The 19,507-nt window shown below is 38.5% G+C and overlaps 1 long non-coding RNA gene across 2 annotated transcripts; it reads right to left on the reverse strand.

Moving 5' to 3' along the window:
• Positions 1 to 445: 445 nt before the first annotated feature.
• On the reverse strand, positions 446 to 19,240 carry LOC129049748 (uncharacterized). Of its 2 annotated transcripts, none has more exons than XR_008513050.2 (6): positions 19,118 to 19,240; positions 15,418 to 15,466; positions 6,946 to 7,110; positions 6,144 to 6,301; positions 3,299 to 3,385; positions 446 to 713 (listed from the first exon to the last, which is right to left on the reverse strand). It is a non-coding gene; the product is annotated as an uncharacterized LOC129049748 (long non-coding RNA). The 2 variants fall into 2 exon arrangements; XR_008513049.2 differs by having other exon boundaries at positions 446 to 716.
• Positions 19,241 to 19,507: the final 267 nt, after the last annotated feature.

Genomic DNA, 19,507 nt, shown 5'->3' on the forward strand with positions numbered 1-19,507 from the left:
TGATGTACAGTACATGAAAGAATTCTTTATTATTTTATAGGACCATTAAGAAAACATTATGGAAAACAGCTTACACTGCTAAATAAAATTTAATTTGTTTTCCAGAATTATGATTTTTGTAAAAAATTATGTCTCAATGAGTGTATTTCTTTTTAACTTTTGAGTAAAGTAGGTTGGAAAGGGTCTTTAATTTGGGTGTTTAACCAGAAAACCTATTCTGAAGAAAAACCTCTTTCTTAATTCCTTGTTGCTTTGCAGACAGTATGTAAATTTGAAGGCAGGATTTAGGATGAAAGCAAATGAAAAGGGACATTGAATAATTAACAGTCACAGGAAAGAAAGAGCACTCAATGGAGTCATCACTAAATTCCTGTAAGTCCAAGACTCTAACACCCTTAAGAAAACACACACACACACACACACACACACACACACACACGGTAAATGATGCTTTAAGAGTTTATTTAACAATTCTATACCCAGCTGAAAATTAAACCAAAGGAGTTTCATGGAGTCATTCTGAGATGCTCATAGAAGTATTAGCAAAAAGGAACTAATCTGTTTTATACTTCATGTTCATATTTTAGAATAGCATTCTGTGATCATTTTTAAGGGAAAATAAAATATAGGTGACTTCTCCAGGAATCAATATCCTTTTTCTCCGTTCTTGGTATTTTGCAGGCTGATTAATTTGCAGAGGTTGGCTTTGATTGCTGCTGAAGTAGAAAGCATTATAGATTCTCTGTTATTCTACAGTCCGCTTGGATGAGATCTGTGGTTCTATCTCTATATATTTATCTACCTTTCCGCATGGTGCTTAGTACCGTAGCTCTGTGCCTCTCCTAAACACATTGTGAAAATCTATTGTGCTGAACTCTCAAGTCTCTTGCTGTGAATAGGTAACTACTCTTTTTTCCCTCCCCCAGGAGAGCTGTTCTGTTAGGTAAAGGTAAATGAGCCAGGCAAAAACAGGCATTTAGAAAACAGCTTTGTGTGTGTATAGGAAGGATGTTGCTGGCTAAGTTTGAAAGCAAAAAGGGAAGGCACTGAAGGTCAGAAGATTTATATAATTCATATAGCAATTAAAGAAATAATGACTGAGAGAAAACGTGCTCAACATGGAATGTGGGGTATTCTCCAAGGCTTTAATGGAAGAGTTCGATATTTCCAGTCTTTAACACCCATTGGTGTAGTGTCTTGGTTATGGTTTTTGGCCATCAGTCAATCCTGGATAAACCTTTTTTCAGTTTCTAATGAACAGTTAAATGAACGGTATCACAAATAGTCTCTAAATCACCTCTTTTCAAAAGTTTGAGACAGACATGAATCATAAAGATTTTTTTTCAGGTCTAGTCTAGCTAGGAATGTTTCTGATGGATTACTTCTTTGATCAAACATTTCTCTACTTTTGAAATATTTCATCATTAAGTGGTAGAATTATTGTACGCCCTTTGACTTTTAAAGTATAGGTATATTTGAAGTTGCTTAAATGTGTGCATTGGGAAAAACTGGGTAAAGTTTGCATAGATCCAAAGGTTAGATTAGTTTAAATACATACTGAATCAAGTATTATAATATAAAAATCTTTAAATATATTTGATCAATTTTTTAGTATTTGATGATAACATTATACAGCTTGTTCAAGTGACTGTCAAAACCATCTTAAAAATGCATTTAGAAGGATTATATAACCCAGTTATATGTTAAATATACTCCTTATGCAGAGATTTATGCTTTAATAATTATGGTCATCTTTAAATAATTAGTAGTTGTTGAAAATATTATTTAATTCATTATATTTTCTGAAAAATAAATATAGCATTAAATACTTTTATGTGAAGCCTATGTATAAAATAATCTGAATTCCTTCCCAGGAGCAAATCCAGAATCATATTGGTGAATAAACACCATTATTGCTACTGCAAACTGCTACTTAAGAAATTTGCTCCCAATTAACCTTATAGAAAAATGAAAAACCGTCTTCTGGAAATGAATGCATTTATTGCTGTGAATATGTAAATTCCTCAACATTTCTACAATGTCAAAATAAACTGTTTTTAATCTATATTAATAGATCAGAGTTGGGAGCAATTTCTCTGTCTTTTACAAACAGCCTTGACTGCCTACTCTGAGTTCAAAACTGCCTTAAAATGTGTATTTTTTGTATACAAAAGGCATTCTAAAATTGTATTATGCAGTTATTGTGCTGAAAGAATGACCCTTGCCATGCTTTGTTTACTGAATGTCAAATTTTCATTTGTATTACAGCTGTGTACCATAGCAGTTTCGGTTTTGTATGAAGGGCAACTAATGCACAAAACAGTCAAACCACAGAGCAGTAATTAGTCTGGAAAAGATCAAAGTGTGCTCTTCTAAATCCAGCCAATTTGCTCTGGGTGTGCAAAACCAATAGTCTTTCTTTTGCTAAGGTCTCTTATTAATTTTTGCTTTCGTTTGTTGCAGAGCAGCTGCTTTACTGTCAATCCAACATCCTGCTTTAAAAAAATCCATTTTGATGCCACAAATGCAATTTCAATGGGTTTAGGAATAATAACCAGCTTTCCCCCCACCCCACTTCTAGGAGATAGAAACTTGAAAGTTTTCAGCATCTGTAAAGTGAAAGAAAGCAACATAAAGCATAGCACTATTTAGATTTGTTGCTCTAGAAAAGGCCGAAGAAGAGTGATTAGTAAATGTTTCTGCTGTTACACTGTATATCTGTTGTTCTCTTTTCTTCTTAACGTGAGTTATTTTTATCCTTATGGTCACATTGTTAATTTTCACGGAAAAATTATTTAATGCTCCAAATTATTAATTAAATTCAATCCAGCTGAAAAAAACTTAAACTGACTAATACTTCGCACATCTCAGGATACAGTAAAATAAGTAGTATCACTTGCTATTTTCTTGCTGTAATTATTATTTTTGAGTGAGTATGAAAGTGGCATTTGAGGATGATGAATAAACCTTATCACAGGAGGTAAGTGAATAAGACTGCAGAATGAGAAAAAGAGCATAATATCATCACTTTAAATTTCTTTATCCAAGCAATAAATATTAACATGTACTAGCTGAATAAATTTTTTTGTGTGTGTCTAGTGTTACAACAATTTTCTGGTTTCACAATAAACTATTTAAATTTGATTCTGACCTTGTATACTCCAAATGTGTGGCAAATCTTTGTTTTGGTGTCAATGTCACTAGCTAACCAGACACTAAAACGCAGTCAAGAAAGCCAAAAAGAGTAATGATACATACAGTTATTATAGCATAATGGAGCTAGTGCATTGGCTCATACCTGTAATCCCAGCCCTTTGGGAGGCTGAGGCAGGAGGATTTCTTGAGCTCAGGGTTTCAAGACCAGTCCGGGCAACATAGGGAGACCCTGTTTTCACAAAAAATAAAAAATGAGCCTGGCATGGTGACTCGTCCCTGTAGTTCCAGCTCCTTGGGAGGCTGAGGTGGGAGGATTGCTTAAGTCCAGGAGGTTGAGGCTGTAGTGAGCCATGATTGTGCCACTGTACTCTAGCCTGGGCAACAGAGAACCTATTTCAAAAAAAAAAAAAAAAAAAAAAGAATCAGCATAATGAAGAGAAGTCCATATAAGTAATTTGCAAAAATTTATTCATATGCAAATGTGCAATGCCAATAAAATGCCCAGATAGGTTTGTTCTTGAAACATTTTCAATTGAACAGGAATTAAGTGCTTTTGAAAAGTGACGAAATGATCATACAGTGAAGTTAAGACATCTCTTTCTTTATATAACTGGTATAAATCAGGTATTAACTCTTGATTTTACTCTGAATTAACCATGACATGCTAAATGAACTTGGGCTTCAGGATTCTTCATCCTCATATAATATTACATGGTGTCTTACTAAAATCTATTAGCTCCTGTAACTCCTATGATGCATCGCATGCTTTTCCATTTATTATTATTTTAAGGGTCAACTCTGAAGATGATAGTAAATGTGATGGGAGTAAATCTATACTAAAAATGAAATAAAGATATGTAACCTACATTTCAGCTACTATTACATAAAATCTTGAGATTCAAATAAAATCTCATTGCTTACCTTTCTCTAGCATCATCTAGGCCTTAACCTGAATATCCCTATAAGACAACTCAAAACATGGCATTTAGCATTTTAAATTACCTCAGGAAATGCATACAAAAATTCTGAAAATGTTTGAACTGATAATTTTTTTAAAAAGACATTGATGAAAACGAGAGCTCTTAGAAAATTCGATAGTCTTTTTTTTTTTTTCCAAAAAGAGAAGAGAAGCTAATTTGTAAACTGTAGGTTGGTAGTCTCATTATCAATTATTGAGAGAGTGGTTTATAAATCCTTGCAAAAGTAATTGTCTCTGCCAATGCAGCAAGGCAAGAAAATATAGAAAAAGTGCAAGGACTGGAAGGTAAGAGACAGTATTGTCATTATTCTTAGATGATTTGACATTTCATTTTCACAGAAAACTTAAGATAACTGACAGGCTATTAAAATTAATGAAGGAGTTGAGTGAGGTTGCTAGATAGAATCCAATAATAACAACAACAAAAATATTAAGAAGAGTTCTACACTTTCACCAACCAATTAAAATATGCAATGGAAAATATGATGGCTTTTATTAGAGCAACAAAGTTTGAAGTATCTAGAAAGTGACTTGAAATGCAGACAGTACTCATGGAAAAATATTAAAACTTGATACAAAGATATAAAGAAGTTCTTAGCATTTGGAACATGGTAGGCACTGAAGAAATATTTGTTGAATGAATGAATCTGAATAAATGGAGAGATATGGCTCTCTCTCTCTCTTTCTCTCTTTCTCCCCTCTTTGTTTTTTTTTAGAGACTGCATCTCACTCTGTCATCCAGGCTGGAGTGCAGTGGAACGATCACAGCTCACTGTAACCTCAAACTCCTGGGCTCAAGCAATCCTCCCACCTTGGTCTCCTAAAGAGATAGGATTACAGGTGTGAGCCACTGGGCCTGGCTGGCATTCTCATAGATAGAGAAGTTAACATTGCACAGCCCTTATTATTTATTTGTTTTTAAATGTAGTTCCAATATGGTGGGAGAAAATGTAAGGGGAAGAAACAATATTGGGAATGTGGTATAAAGGGGAACAACACAACAAAAAATAAAAATAAAATAGGCCCAGGCGTGGTGGCTCCTGCCTGTAATCCCAGCACTTTGGGAGGCCAAGGCGGTTGGATCACCTGAGGTCAGGGGTTCGAGACCAGCCTGGCCAACATGGCGAAACCTCATCTCTACTAAAAATACAAAAATTAGCTGGATGTGGTGGCACGTGCCTGTAATTCCAGCTACGCGGGAGGCTAAGGCAGGAGAATTGCTTGAACCCAGGAGGCAGAGGTTGCAATGAGCCAAGATCACGCCACTGCACTCCAGCCTGGGCAACAGAGTGAGACTCTGTCTCAATAAAATAAATGAAATAAAATAAAATAAAATAATAAACTTGCAGGTACTGATGATGATAGGGTGCCATGAGCCAATCAATTTCATAGCATGTGCCTGAGAACCAAGAGAGGCAAAAAGAAATAACACAAAACTTTTCAATTAACAGAAGCTAGAGAGTTACAAAATAAAGCCAGAAGCTATGGCTGATGTGCTTGATGGTGATCATCATCCCAGGAGAGCTTGAAAAGTGAATCGATGGGTTGACTTTAGCAAGATGAACTTAGATAGGCACAAGGGTAAAGTCTTGTCCTTAGGTCCAAAAACTCAATGGCAAAAACAGAATATAGAGAGAAATGCCTTAACAATATCACATGTGAAAAAAATTTAAGAGTTTAAGCTGTGTGAATTAATCGGATGTAAAACTGACTTACCCCCACCACAAAAAAAGAAAATAATCTGCTTTTAGGCTGCATTGATAAAGTAATAAAGTGTTATATAAGCTAATAATTCTCAACTTTATATTTGTAAGCCCAGCCTTCTGACATTAACACTTATTTCCCACAAGCATCTCAGATACAGCAGATACATTAGCTTTTTCTCCTAAATGTTATTCTCTGTCAAGGTAGTTTCCCAACTCATCTGTTCCCAAACTTGCATGGCTATCTACTCTTCCTCTAGAATATACTAATATACTTTCCTTTTTTTTTTTTGACACAGTCTCACCCTGTTGTCCAGGCTGGAGCGCAATGGTGCAATCTTGGCTCACTGCAACCTCCGCCTCCCGGGTGTGTTGTTCCTCTCCTTTGTCCACGTGTTCTCACTGTTCAGCTCCCACTTATAAGTGAGGACATGGCATCAGTATTTTTTCATGCATGTCTTGCCTGTAATGATGTGGGGAATGAATTTCACTATGGTGCTAACTTTGTCACCGTACCCTAGGATCTCTTTTTTCTCCTTTTTAGTTAGTTTTTATACTCAGTATTTACTTAACGTAGTGTTTTAATAGATACTGATGAGAATATATGCTTACATTTTATTTTATTGGATCACAAAAAAGTTGCTCTTCAAGTATTTTATTATTGACACAGAGTCTAACAAACATAAAGAACAGATATTTGTTAGAAACATTTATAATTTGATCCAGCTATTTAGCAAATTTTGTAAAATGTATTTCTTTAAATGTTGAGCTCTGTTTCACCTCCTCCTTGTTTCTAATACCTTTTAGTCACTGTTTTAGGTTGGGTTCCCAAAGAAGCAGATCCTGAGGCACGGGTTCGAGTGTAAGAATTAATCATAGATTTGGGAGGAAGAGATCCAAGGAAGGGATGGCGGTAGTGAGAAATGGCAGTAAATGAAGCTACCGCAGGGAATGTTCTCAAGCAGCTTTCTGCTGTGGGCAGCTCCCCCTGGGGCCCTCTGGAGCCAGTACAGATTCTGAGTTGTGTCACACGGAAGGCAATACATCCTCCAGCTCTTATATGTTTGTCATTGGCTAGACACCAATAACCAAGCACTTCCGGCCTACCTATCTGCGGCCCTAGAGAGAGCCCTCAGGTGGAGAACACAGGTGTTGCGGCAAGATGCAGTTGTCTGGCATAGGGACAATTTGGACAAAAGGAACGTGGGCAGGGCCACTGCATCCTGTGAGATGGTCACCACACTGCCCTCAGAATGTTGTTGACCATGCTTCCTAAGGCAGAAAGAACAGGTATTTTTAACTTGTACTTTTGAATAAAAACCCTGCAAAAGACACCTTTTAGTCTTTATCAAATTTAGTAAATTTTTGTAAGGTTTTCATAGCCTAGATATAAATCCATATTTTAAATAGGCTTCTTCATATATATATATTATATATATATGCGTATATCTATATACACATACATACACACACAGACACACACACACACATATTTGTGTCAATGAATTGTTAGTATTTTTATCTGGCAAAGCTATTATACAAGGAATAGAAGGATCAGTTTTGCCTTTTTCTCAGTTTTTCTTGTGCTAACTCTATTAGAATTATCTTCAGTGTGGTGTTTCTTGGAAGAGATCTTTCAATTTATCTATTTTATGAGAGTTATTTGCTTAAAACTAGGTAATATTCATAAATCTATTTAACTGGACACCATAAAATGCAACATGTTACAATAATTACAAAAAAGAATGACGAGGTGATGGTCCAACCCTTCATATTGTGGGATTCCATTTTTCTGCAGGATGCTCTGCTCACTGTATATGACGTGTGACAGTCTGACATTCAGACCTATTGACTGTCAATTGAAATGAAATATTAGTGAAACTTAACATTTTCCTAAATCTTGGAGTAAAAATAAGATAGAAGTTCCCATAATTTACCCCAGTGGATCATCTTGTGTGTCTCCTGTGGTGTGTGCACCCCAGTTTCGAGCCCCCTGGACTGTAGGACACAGTTCAGATGCCTTAGTGTGGCACACACAGTCCTCCATTGCTTATGCCTCCAACCTCAGTTCTTGCCTGGTCATGCCTCATATCTTGCGTTTTGGTCAATATGAACTTTTTGAAATTGAATTGATCATGTTGAATCGTATGGCAGAGCCTTCACTTGTAATTGCTTCTGCTTGGAATGCTCTTTCTTTGGACTGTCCGGTAACACCTCCTCCATGAAATTTTGCTGGTCCTTTCCCACGCCTGAGGGAGAACTGAAAACATCCTCTTTGGAACACTACAGTACGTTCCTCCTTAGCCCTTAACTCTTCTGTTGGACATATTTGCTAACCGTCTTGGCTCCTTTTTTTTTTTGAGATGGAGTCCTGCTCTGTCACCAGGCTGGAGTAGATAGTAGTGGCATGATCTCGGCTCACTGCAACCTCCACCTCCCGAGTTCAAGCGATTCTTCTGCCTCAGCCTCCCATGTAGCTGGGACTACAGGTGTGCGCCACCATGCCCAGCTAATTTTTGTATTTTTAGTAGAGACGGGGTTTTACCATATTGGTCAGGCTGGTCTTGAACTCCTGACCTCGTGATCCGCCTGTCTTGGCCTCCCAAAGTGCTGGGATTACAGGCGTGAGCCATCACGCCCAGCTGGCTCCACTTATAGACCTTCATCTCCTTGAAACCAAAGATATTGTCTAATTTATCTTCATATCTCGGGCATGTAGCCCTCAACAGGAACACAGTCACACTGTTGAATTAACTATGGAAGTGGCACGGCATTGGTCAACTAGAGCAGAGGACTGTGTTTAGCTCTGTGAGTGTCTTGAAGAAGGATTTGGAAAACTGATGTGTACCCAGAAGGAAAGAGTTGCAAACAATCCCAGAGAAATTCTAGCCTGAGACCAAAGTATAGAATAGCAGAGAAGAGGGATTTGGTTCTAATATAAGGAAGAATTATTTAACAATTAGAGCTGCTTGAACATGGGATGAATAGCTTTGAAGTATGGTGAGTTTCTCGCCACTGAAGATGTTGAAATACGCTGAATGGGTAACTTCCTTGAGCAGACTGAACAAGGGCTTAAAGCATCTGGAGTGATCACAGTGAGTGAAGAAGAATTTAGATAATCTTTGGACTGCACAACAATCTAGCTGAGATTTGAACCCCTTTGATATGTCTAGTGATAGGTCTAAACTTTAATAGGTACTGTTTGAAAGAAAAGCAGTGAGGATATTTTAAGTAAAAAATCCCTCTGTCATTCTGAGTCTCTGGATCTAGGTGAGACACAATAGTAATGCTGTTTTGCTTTCTCATGAGTCAGGTGACACTAAAGGCTAAGAAAGTCTTTGAGCTTGTACTGATGCTCTTATTTTTCTTTGTAACTACAGACAACTAACTTGCTTCCTTTTTTTTGTCTTAGAAGTAGTCTGTCCTCACCCTGCCCAACCATGGATTTAAAATTTGTGGTCTGAGAATCCAAAACAAAGTGATAAAGTCTCTTGGGTTTGGGAGCAGAGGCAGTTGTCTTAATCTTCCATATATGTAGGGTTGCCTGAGACAGAATTTTAAACTACAATATTGAATCAATTAAACTTAATTCAGGATATAAATAGTAAACATGGCCAGGTGCAGTGATTCACGCCTGTAATTTCAGCACTTTGGGAGGCTGAAGTGGGAGGATTGCTTGAGGCCAGGAGTTCAAGACCAGCCTGGGCAACATAGTGAAACCCCATTGCAAAATAAAAAAAAAAAAAACAGTAAATACATACCACACGTTTAATACTATAGACAGTATAAAATAATCCAATTATTACACCTTTATGGGCATGAATCTTATCATATGGAAACAGAGGCTCAGTGAGGCTAAAGAGACTTATCTAAATACTGAACGACTAATTGGTTTCAGAACCTAGAACACAATTGTTTGAATCTAATTCCACTTCCATGGGTTTCTTCATTGTATCACACTCCCTCAAAAGTAGAAGATGTGGTCGCTGCCCTGAAGGACTTTTGCAGTCTCCTAAAGGGATAAGACATATACATAAAACAATGATTGAATAACGAAAGTAAAATGAAATGCACTATATGTGTTACAGCTAAGGAGTAGTTGGGAAGGTCAAGAAGGTGAGAAATCACAGGCTGGAGGATATGGAGAGAAATCACAGGCTGGAGGATATGGAGAGAAATCACAGGCTGGAGGATATGGAGAGTAATCACAGGCTGGGGGATATGGAGAGAAATCACAGGCTGGGGGATATGGAGAGAAATCACAGGCTGGAGGATATGGAGAGTAATCACAGGCTGGAGGATACGGAGAGTAATCACAGGCTGGGGGATATGGAGAGAAATCACAGGCTGGGGGATATGGAGAGAAATCACAGGGTGGAGGATATGGAGAGTAATCACAGGCTGGAGGATATGGAGAGAAATCACAGGCTGGAGGATATGGAGAGTAATCACAGGCTGGAGGATATGGAGAGAAATCACAGGCTGGAGGATATGGAGAGAAATCACAGGCTGGGGGATATGGAGAGTAATCACAGGCTGGGGGATATGGAGAGTAATCACAGGCTGGAGGATATGGAGAGAAATCACAGGCTGGAGGATATGGACAGAAATCACAGGCTGGAGGATATGGAGAGTAATCACAGGCTGGGAGAGATGGACATTTTTATTAACAGCAACTGTGAAAACAGTTCTGAAAGATAAGTAGGCTTACAAAATTTTTCTTTGGTTCCCAAAGTGCATGTTGGCTTTGTCCACATTCACCAGTGTCTTTTTTTCTCTTTTATTTCTTTTTAGTTTAAGAAAAGAAACTATCTGTGTCATACTGGCCAATAGTACACAAGCATGTAATTGTGGCAAATCCTTATACATTCCAAGTTACCCCCACGAAAAGAGGTCACCATGGTAACCAAACAAAAAGGGACTAGAAAACAGAAGCAGAGTATTTACTTAATGTCTGATGGGCTCTCTGCATGATTTTCATTAGACCTGCTGCTGGCTTTCTTTCAGGTTTGGGTGCCAGTCACTGTTTACTTTGTAAGTTGTTAAAAGATTAAAAACTTTATCAGGCCTTACAATATAGAAAATTGTACTGAGCAGTGAAGTCAGAGCTGTTGATTTTTAAATACATAAATCTTACTCAGATTTGTTAATTTATTACATGGAGTTAACCCAGGAGCTATGTAGCTCTTGCCAGTGGAATTCAAGAGAACCGAAGGGTCATTTGATGATGGTAGAGTCTTTCAAAAATGCTACGAGAAAAGAAGGTGATAGCTTTGAAATAATTTTGTTAAGGGCCCTACTATTTATTTTTGCCACCTCCATTAAAAAGGTGTACACTATCCAGTTGGTGTAGAGAATTCATTGCTAAATATTTTATGTCAAAGTCTTCAATAGACCATATTAATAAATACAATCCACTGTGCTCTAGCTAGTTTTAATCCTTTGGTGAGGAAGATTTTGACGATGAAATAGAAAGCCATGTAGGTTCATAAACTATGTCTGACATTTTCTGAATTGGGGAATAGGACCCACTCTCTTCATTCCTACTACCGTCTTGGTACCTCTTTGAAGTGCAAAAACATTACAACTTCAAAAGCGGTCCAGGAAGATGGCGTCTGCAGCTTATGACAAGCTCTGGAAGTGTAGCCAAATATGCAACATGTCACTAGGTGGTACATTTGCTAGGGATCTTGACATAATTGACTTTCCTTCCCTAAAGACAATTAAAATTTGTGTACAATAAATTGTTTCAATTGGTACTTGCTTTTAAAACTCAAACTCCATGTATGTCTTGCTAAAAAGTGATTCTACAATGCAAATGTCGTTCGTTGGGGGAAGAAAAGAAAGCTGGATGCTTGTTTGGAAGCTTAGTAGGCAGGAGGGAGAAAAGTTATTCCATAAAGGAATAGATCTTCTATGGAATGTTTCTGCTCTGTGATATAGATCTACCCATGTTCGTATATGGAATTTGTTGTGTTGACCTAAAATACCTTCTATACATCTTTCTCAGCTAGTTCTCTTTATCTAGTAACTGAGTGTGGAATACTTGGAGCAAGATTTTCTTTCAATGAAGGGATTTGCCTCCTAGGAGTAGAGTCCACACAATGCCAGACTAATTCTGCACTAGGGTCAAAAGGAAGACAGGTAAAAAATAAATATGATTTTTTTTCATAAAAACAATACTTGTGGCTGGACACGGTGGCTCACGCCTGTAATCCCAGCACTTTGGGAGGCCCAGGCGGGTGGATCACAAGGTCAAGAGATCGAGAGCAGCCTGGCCAACGTGTTGAAACCCCATCTCTACTAAAAATACAAAAATTAGCTGGGCGTGGTGGTGCACGCCTGTAGTCCCAGCTACTCGGGAGGCTGAGGCAGAAGAATCGCTTGAACCTGGAAGGCGGAGGTTGCAGTGAGCAGAGATCTCACCACTACACTCCAGCCTGGGCAACAGAGCAAGACTCCGTCTCAAACAAACAAACAAAAAAACCTAAAACAATATCTGTTTGTAATAACAATAACAAAGTACACAGGAGAATGTTTACTATGTATATCTGTATTAACGCCTCACATATGATCTATGCTATTTTTGTGCTTTGGGATATATACTAATCCTTCTGCCTTCTAAATTGAGCTGTTTATGTGAAGGGCAGTCATGCAGCGCTCACCATGTAGCCTTCCTCACCTTGAGACCAGAGAGGAAGAATTGGAACCAATGTAATGATTGATTCTTATTTGGAATGTTTCTGTCCCAGCCTCCCAATTTAGTCATTCTTTGGAAAGCAGGGGGTAGGTGTGAGTGAATTTTTGGAGTTAGGATCCAGTAAAAACAAGCGTTATTGAGTTTCAGCTTTAAAGTTAATGGAGGCAGCTTTTGCTCCGAGGAGATGCGCTGGTGGATGTATTCCCATCCTTGAGTTCCTGCACATGAAATCTAGTCCATGCACAGAAAAGGCCAAGCTTTAAGGGCTTGAAAACAACACCAGAAGAATCTGGCAAAGAGTTCTTTACTGAAATTAGGGAAATTGGGAAAGTAACTTTGTCCTTTGTCTATCTTCAGGGAAAAACATAGGCTGGTGGGAGAAACAAGGGATTTCTGCTAAATCCTTTCTGATTCTTCCTACAATAGCATTTAAGTGCTTGCTTTCTAACCCTTATCAAATGATTGATATTGACTTTTCCTCACTTAAGTAAAATTCATTCTTTGTTTAATTTCTGTCCAGTGAACAAAATGCTAGTAACTTTTTCTGGGTGTAGTCTCAAGTAATAGTTTCAATTAGTCAAAAAATTTATTTAGAATCTTCAGTATGTGGCATATGCAAGATTTAAGAAATTAAATTACTTCCCTCTCCAATCCCCCTTATGAACCCCCCCACCCAAAAGTCAGCACACTTTATTTCACTTGATTGCATAAAAGACCTAGCAGAACGACCTCAGCTGCTTTTTATTTTTTTAATTTGTGAGTTTGAGTCGGCTGAGCCTTGTCAATAATTCCCTTAAGTATCCAAAGGAACCCTTCTCTTTCTTCGGCTTCTTCTCTCCCACAGGGCCCATTATCTCTATTAGCCTGCCTTAGAGAAAGAAGAGACATTCGCGACATGGTCTAACTTCTCTGAAGTCAAGGATGCCTTCAAAAGCAAAGTTTGGGCCACTGGGGGAGGGACTGCAGGAAAGGAGACCACGGGGAGGAGGGAAGGAATTATAAACAAAGGACAGCTGGGGATTGGCCCATTCTTTCTGGGCAATTGTGGAGCTTCTTTAGAGCCAGTGAGGAAAGTAAAATCCAGAGGCAACTTTAAAAAAATGCCATTTAAGGTCTGACTTCTTAAGCTTATCTGCATAAAAAATAAGGATAAAAGAAATAATGCAAGCCAGGTGGCAAGGTTCTAACCCAATCCGGTTTTCAGTTATGTTTATTTTGTAAAAAGGGACCATTACATTCTCTATTTGGCAATGATGGGGTTCAGGACATGGTACTCCAAGATATTGCACCTTGGCATTTGAGAAAACAGCAGAAGCAAGGAAGTCATTCTCACCCTGTCTGCGTTCTTCCCCTGAAGCAGGTAAGAAAACCTGGAAGGGTTTTCTGATTTTCCTCTGAAGTGGGTCATAAGACACTCATTTGAGAGGTGCCCTTCCTCTACCAGGAGGAAAGCAACATCCTTACCTCTGAAGACACAGGGACACAGAGAAGAATCTGAACAAACAGGCCTTGCTAAATACTCCCCACCCCCATTTATTAAATTAGATCATACTTTTAATCCAATCATATGTCTTCGTGACTCTCGACTTGTCAAACTTAAAAATTATAAAGATTTACCACTTTCTTCCAGTCTTCATTTCCTTATGAAGGCTCCCGTGTTATGCAAAAGTGATATTAAGTAAATGTGTATGCTTTTCTCTTGTTAATTCTTCTTTTGTTATAGGGGACTCAGCTGTGATCATAGAATGGGTGAGGAAAAGATATTTCTCTTTCTCTACAGAAGTATGCCAGAGTAACCCAAATGGGTAAGCCAGGGCATCCCTTGGTTGTAGTTTCCTGGACCAAGACCTAAATACTCAACTGCTACCCCACTTAAGTGATCTATGCTATTTTTGTACTTCAGAATACATTCTAATCCTTCTGGCTTCTAAATTGAGCTGTTTATGTGAAGGATGGTCACGCAGCCTTCAGGTCCCACTAAGAAGCCATAGATTTAAAAAATTTAAGTTTAGGCTGGTGCTGTGGGTCAGGCCTATTATCCCAGCACTTTGGGAGGTTGTGGCAGGTGGATCTCTTGAGCTCAGGAGTTCCAGACTAGCCTGGGCAACATGGCGAAACTCTGTCTTTACAAAAAACTATAAAAATGAGCCAGGCAGGGAGGCGCCTGTAGTCCCAGCTACTCAGGAGGCTCAGGCAGGAGAATTGCTTGAGCCTGGGAGGTGGATGTTGCAGTGAGCTGAGATCCCACCACTGCATTCCAGCCTGGGCAACAAGCCAAACCCTGACTCAAAATAAATAAAATCAAATAAAATTTAAGTTTATAAAATCTTAAATAGCTTTGGGTGAAGTATGATTAATAAAGAAGGAAATTATGGAGAGAGAAAAAAGAATTTTTTTCCCTTGATTGTGTAATGTGGATTTTCTTTCCAAATAAATAGCTGCTTCCACTAGCCAGGTGGAAGCATCTATGTCTGTGACCACAATGAGGCGCTAGGAAGGTGGTGCACGCAGAGAGTGTGCCTTGCCCTCAGCATCTCTTCATTTGGCTGCTCCTGAGTTGTATCCTTCATAATAAACTGGTAAGAGTAAGTACAAAATAAAAATTAGCCAGTTGTTTCTCTTACTAACATGACATGAAAATATTTAATTTTCTTAGCGAATTGATGGCAAAATTCCATTTCTGAGAAATGAAAGATCAAAGATTAACTTTATTATTTAAAAAATAACTTTTTCTAAGTATAAAATTAATTCATTTTCATTATGAAAAATTAGGGGAAAATGAATGTGACATTACATAAAAACTCACAAATAATTTATAAGACCTTCTTTACTTGCTTCATAATTAATCTAGCTTGAGGAAAACAGTAGGAAAAACTTACTAGAGTTAGAAGGCGAGGAATAGTGATGGAGAAACTTTCTTTTATATGCCTGCAAAAGAGAAAGAAAAAAAGATTCTTAGGGCTAGTTAGTGGCTTTGGGGCACCTGTCTCTTTCCCTCTTGGGCCTAGAACTGCTGATCTGGAATATGATTCCCCATAAGACTTTAACATATGTGAGCGAGAGGATTGTGTGGAGTCACCTTGGAGCTGAAGTCTTAAAAGGAAGCTCCTGTATGAGAGCTGCCCAGCACCAGCTGCTGGCTTGGTGACCAGATACAGTGAGGCACCAGGAAGGCCCCTGTGCAGGGTCGGATAGACGATGTGGGTCCCTGAGAATTCCCTCCATGAAAATCATTCGTCTTTAAACGAGATCAAAACAAGTTCTTGGGGCCTACTCTTTAGTTGGGAGTTCCCCAATGTTATCATTCTGGAATATTTAAAAAATCATGGCTGGGCACTGTGGCTCACGCCTGTAATCCCAACTTTGGGAGGCCAAGGCGGGCAGAGCACGAGGTCAAGAGCTCAAAACCATGCTGGCCAACATGGTGAAACCCCGTCTGTACTAAAAATATAAAAATTAGCCCAGCGTGGTGGCATGCGCCTGTAGTCCCAGCTACTCGGGAGGCTGAGGCAGGAGGATCTCTTGAACCCAGGAGGCAGAGGTTGCAGTGAGCCAAGATTGCGCCACTGCACTCCAGCCTGGGTGACAGAGTGAGACTCCATCTAAATAATAATAATAATAATAATAATCCATGTGGGTTGAGTTCGTGTGTGTGTGTGTGTGTGTGTGTGTGTGTGTATGTACACTGTATGCTTTGGACTTTATCTTCCAATAAAATTATAACTTTGAAAAGTTAGCCGAGATGATAAGATATGCTATACTTTTTTTGTATGCTATTTTTCATTTGGGAGTGGAGAAATGGTTTTCAAGGAGCTGAAGAACTAAAGTAGTATATTTTGTATATTACTTCTGTATATTTTGACTTGTAGTGAGTAGCCAAGCAAAATCTTGGGCCTTCCGAGAAGGCTGAGGTTGTCATGCAAATGACCTTGCTCTGCAGACTCTCACCAGCATTTAAGGATTAGGAATCTGGGAGGCTTCAGTACTGGTTCGTCTTGATGTCAAGTTTGGATGATAGTGGGACTCTAATTTTGGGCTATTCTTCCATGTGAATGTGTGGGAATCATGTATATTTGTGAATAATTTAGAAACTCAGGGGTCTTAAAGTGAATTTTAAAATAACTATAAAAATCCTAACTTTTTAGTTTCTTTTATGTGTCTTCCCAGAAATATCTATTTAGAAGGAAAACTTGGGGGCTGGTCCATCATCTTTTTTCTTTCATTTGCCATGATTAGGGGAAGAGGGGCTACAGAATTGGTTTGGTCATCACCTCTTCATAATTTAGTTGTGATTCAAGATGTTCTCTTATGAGAAGTAGCAATATGCGGCCATAGTGTGACATCTGTTTTGCACAATCAAAACATTCCTTTTGCTGAGCTCAGATGCCCTTTTAGTGCTTCTGGGATAAGCCCTGAGAAAATGCTTTATCTGCTTCTATACATCCATGAGAAAATAAACAGCTTTAAGAAAGCTTCTCAACTGGAGGTGTAACTCTAAGAAAAATTGGAACAAACACTCACTTCATCTCTTACCCAAAATGTCTTCTGCAAACTTATTCAAAGAGCCTCAGAACCAGAAAGAGAAGGAGGCATATCTACACAATGTATCTGGAGATTGGAAGCTGGAGGGAGGATTGAATTGCCAGTGAACTTTGCACTGTGATTTCATATTGAAGTGGCTGCATCTGTGCCACCTGTGGATGGCATGATTGGAGCATTAGTCCTTGCTCAGCCTCCGCACCATTGATAACTCTGCTTAATATCGCCACAGCGGAAGCTTTGTTGGAAGCCGCAGTCACTTTGCTTCGGCAATGGTGTACATTGGTGCCCCATTCAACCTTTTTTTCTGACATTAGCACATTTGAATGGGCCACCAGTGAAGCCATTCAGCGAGAACATGCAACCGGGGCTTCTGGGTGGCCTAGGGCTGAGCTGAGAATTCTCATTAATGGACTGCAAGACTTAGCCTATTGAGGTACATGAACTCAGTGACCAAAGAAAAGTGAGACAAAGATGTCCCTCACAGGAACATGTAGGTCAGAAGTGGACAAAAGCAGACACGGACCAGTCAAAGCTATTTGATTACTGAGCTGAAAAGGGAACACCGACCGATCCCTGTGGTGGGGCAGCACAACTGATTTGAGGGAAATCTCCAAATGCCTGCACACTCTGAGAGTGAGGCATTTACTAGAATTGCAGGTGGTGTGTGAAGTTATTTTTAAAATGTTTTTTTCTTCCACTTGTCTTTGTGGTAATTTCCTATTTGACAGTACTTAGAAAAGGCCCCAAATAACTAGAATGAAAAGAAAGGGCAGAATTGAACTGGAAAAAGCATGTTTAAAAGTGAAAGGTGATCACGGGCAACATTCCCCCTACTGCTGGTCCTCTGAGCTACTTTCAAGCTCTTAGAGACTAGAAAATGTTCTTTGAGAGCCAGAACTTTTGCATGTTTAGGCTTATAACTTTAATACATTAGCATAATTTCAAAACTTTTTTACTCTAAGATATAGGATAAAAAATGTAAATATGAAATTTTGCAAAAAGATAAAGTAAAAACATAACTGGAAAAGGTTAAGAAATCAGTTTGGGATCTATGAACATGGTCAGTAATAGCATGCTTAACTCAAATTAATCCCACGCTCTTGCTTGTTGAGGTATACATTTCTGTGGGAGATATATTAGTCCCTTATACTCAATGTGATCTGTGCAAATATCCAGAGAGCTAATACTCAGATGCATATGAAATTTGAAAAGCATTCTGCAATTTTTCCAAATGGCATTTAAATAACTAGACTAATATTAGGTTGGTGCAAAAGTAATGGCAAAAATCACAATTACTTTTGCACCAACCTAGTAATTCATTCCAAACCAAGTTTAATTATTAGGACTTGGTTAAAAACTTTACAGCTTCTTGAGATAGCAATATATTTTAAAATGTTCAAAATGTTGGTGTTATGAGATTTGGGGAACCTAAAAATGCCTGTAATCCAGTTCTTTTTATAAAAGGAAAAGGGAAGAAAATGTGTTTTTTATCCCATCATACATAATGCAACTATTTTTTTGAGGAAGAGATACAATTTTAAAAGTGTGGCTGAGGGTAAAGGAAGAGACACATTTTAACAAGAGTCATATCCATTTATATTGAAACAACTTCATGAGGGAGAGGACTTCAGGGTCCATTTAACCTAGCTCTTCTGTTGTACCCATAGTGTTATTGAAGCCTACAGAGGTTTAGCAGGCTGCCAATGGCCCACCCAGCACCTGGATTTAAAAGTAACACTTCATCTTGTTATGGGAATTGTTTCATTAGAACAGTTATAAGCCGTTTCTTATTAAGGGGCTAGAATCCTTAAATTTATGATTTGTTTTGCATGTTAAATGTAACAAATGTAAAATAGATTTATATGCTGCATATGTATCTGTTATGATACTTCTAGTAAATATTTCCCTAACTGTTTAAAGCTCTAGTAAAAGCTAACAAGAACAACATCAAAAGTGGCCGTTCCCCAAAAACAAACCTTTGAGACAATCTAGCTTTGCCTTTTTGAGAATTTCTTAAGTCAGTTCCCTTTCTCTTACCTTCATACTGTCAGAGGTGTTTGAACCAAAGTGACTCCATCTTTAATAGGGGCTGGGTAAAATAAGCCTGAGACCTGCTGGGTTGCATTCTAGGTGGTTAGGCATTCTTAGTCACAGGATGAGGTAGGAGCTCGGCTCAAGATATAGGTCACAAAGACCTTGCTGATAAAACAGTATGCGATAAAGAAACACATGGTTACAAAACTGACCTCTGGTCACCCTTGCTGCTCATTATATGCTAATTACAATGGATTAGCATGCTAAGCAACACTCCCACCAGTGCCATGCCACTTTACAAATGTCATGGCAACACCCAGAAGTTACCCTATATGGTCTAAAATAGGGAGGGACCCTCAATTCCAGGAAATTCCTGCCGCTTTCCAGGAAAAT

Source organism: Pongo abelii, chromosome 15 (assembly GCF_028885655.2).
Source record: "Pongo abelii isolate AG06213 chromosome 15, NHGRI_mPonAbe1-v2.0_pri, whole genome shotgun sequence".
In the NCBI taxonomy this organism is placed as follows: domain Eukaryota; kingdom Metazoa; phylum Chordata; class Mammalia; order Primates; family Hominidae; genus Pongo; species Pongo abelii.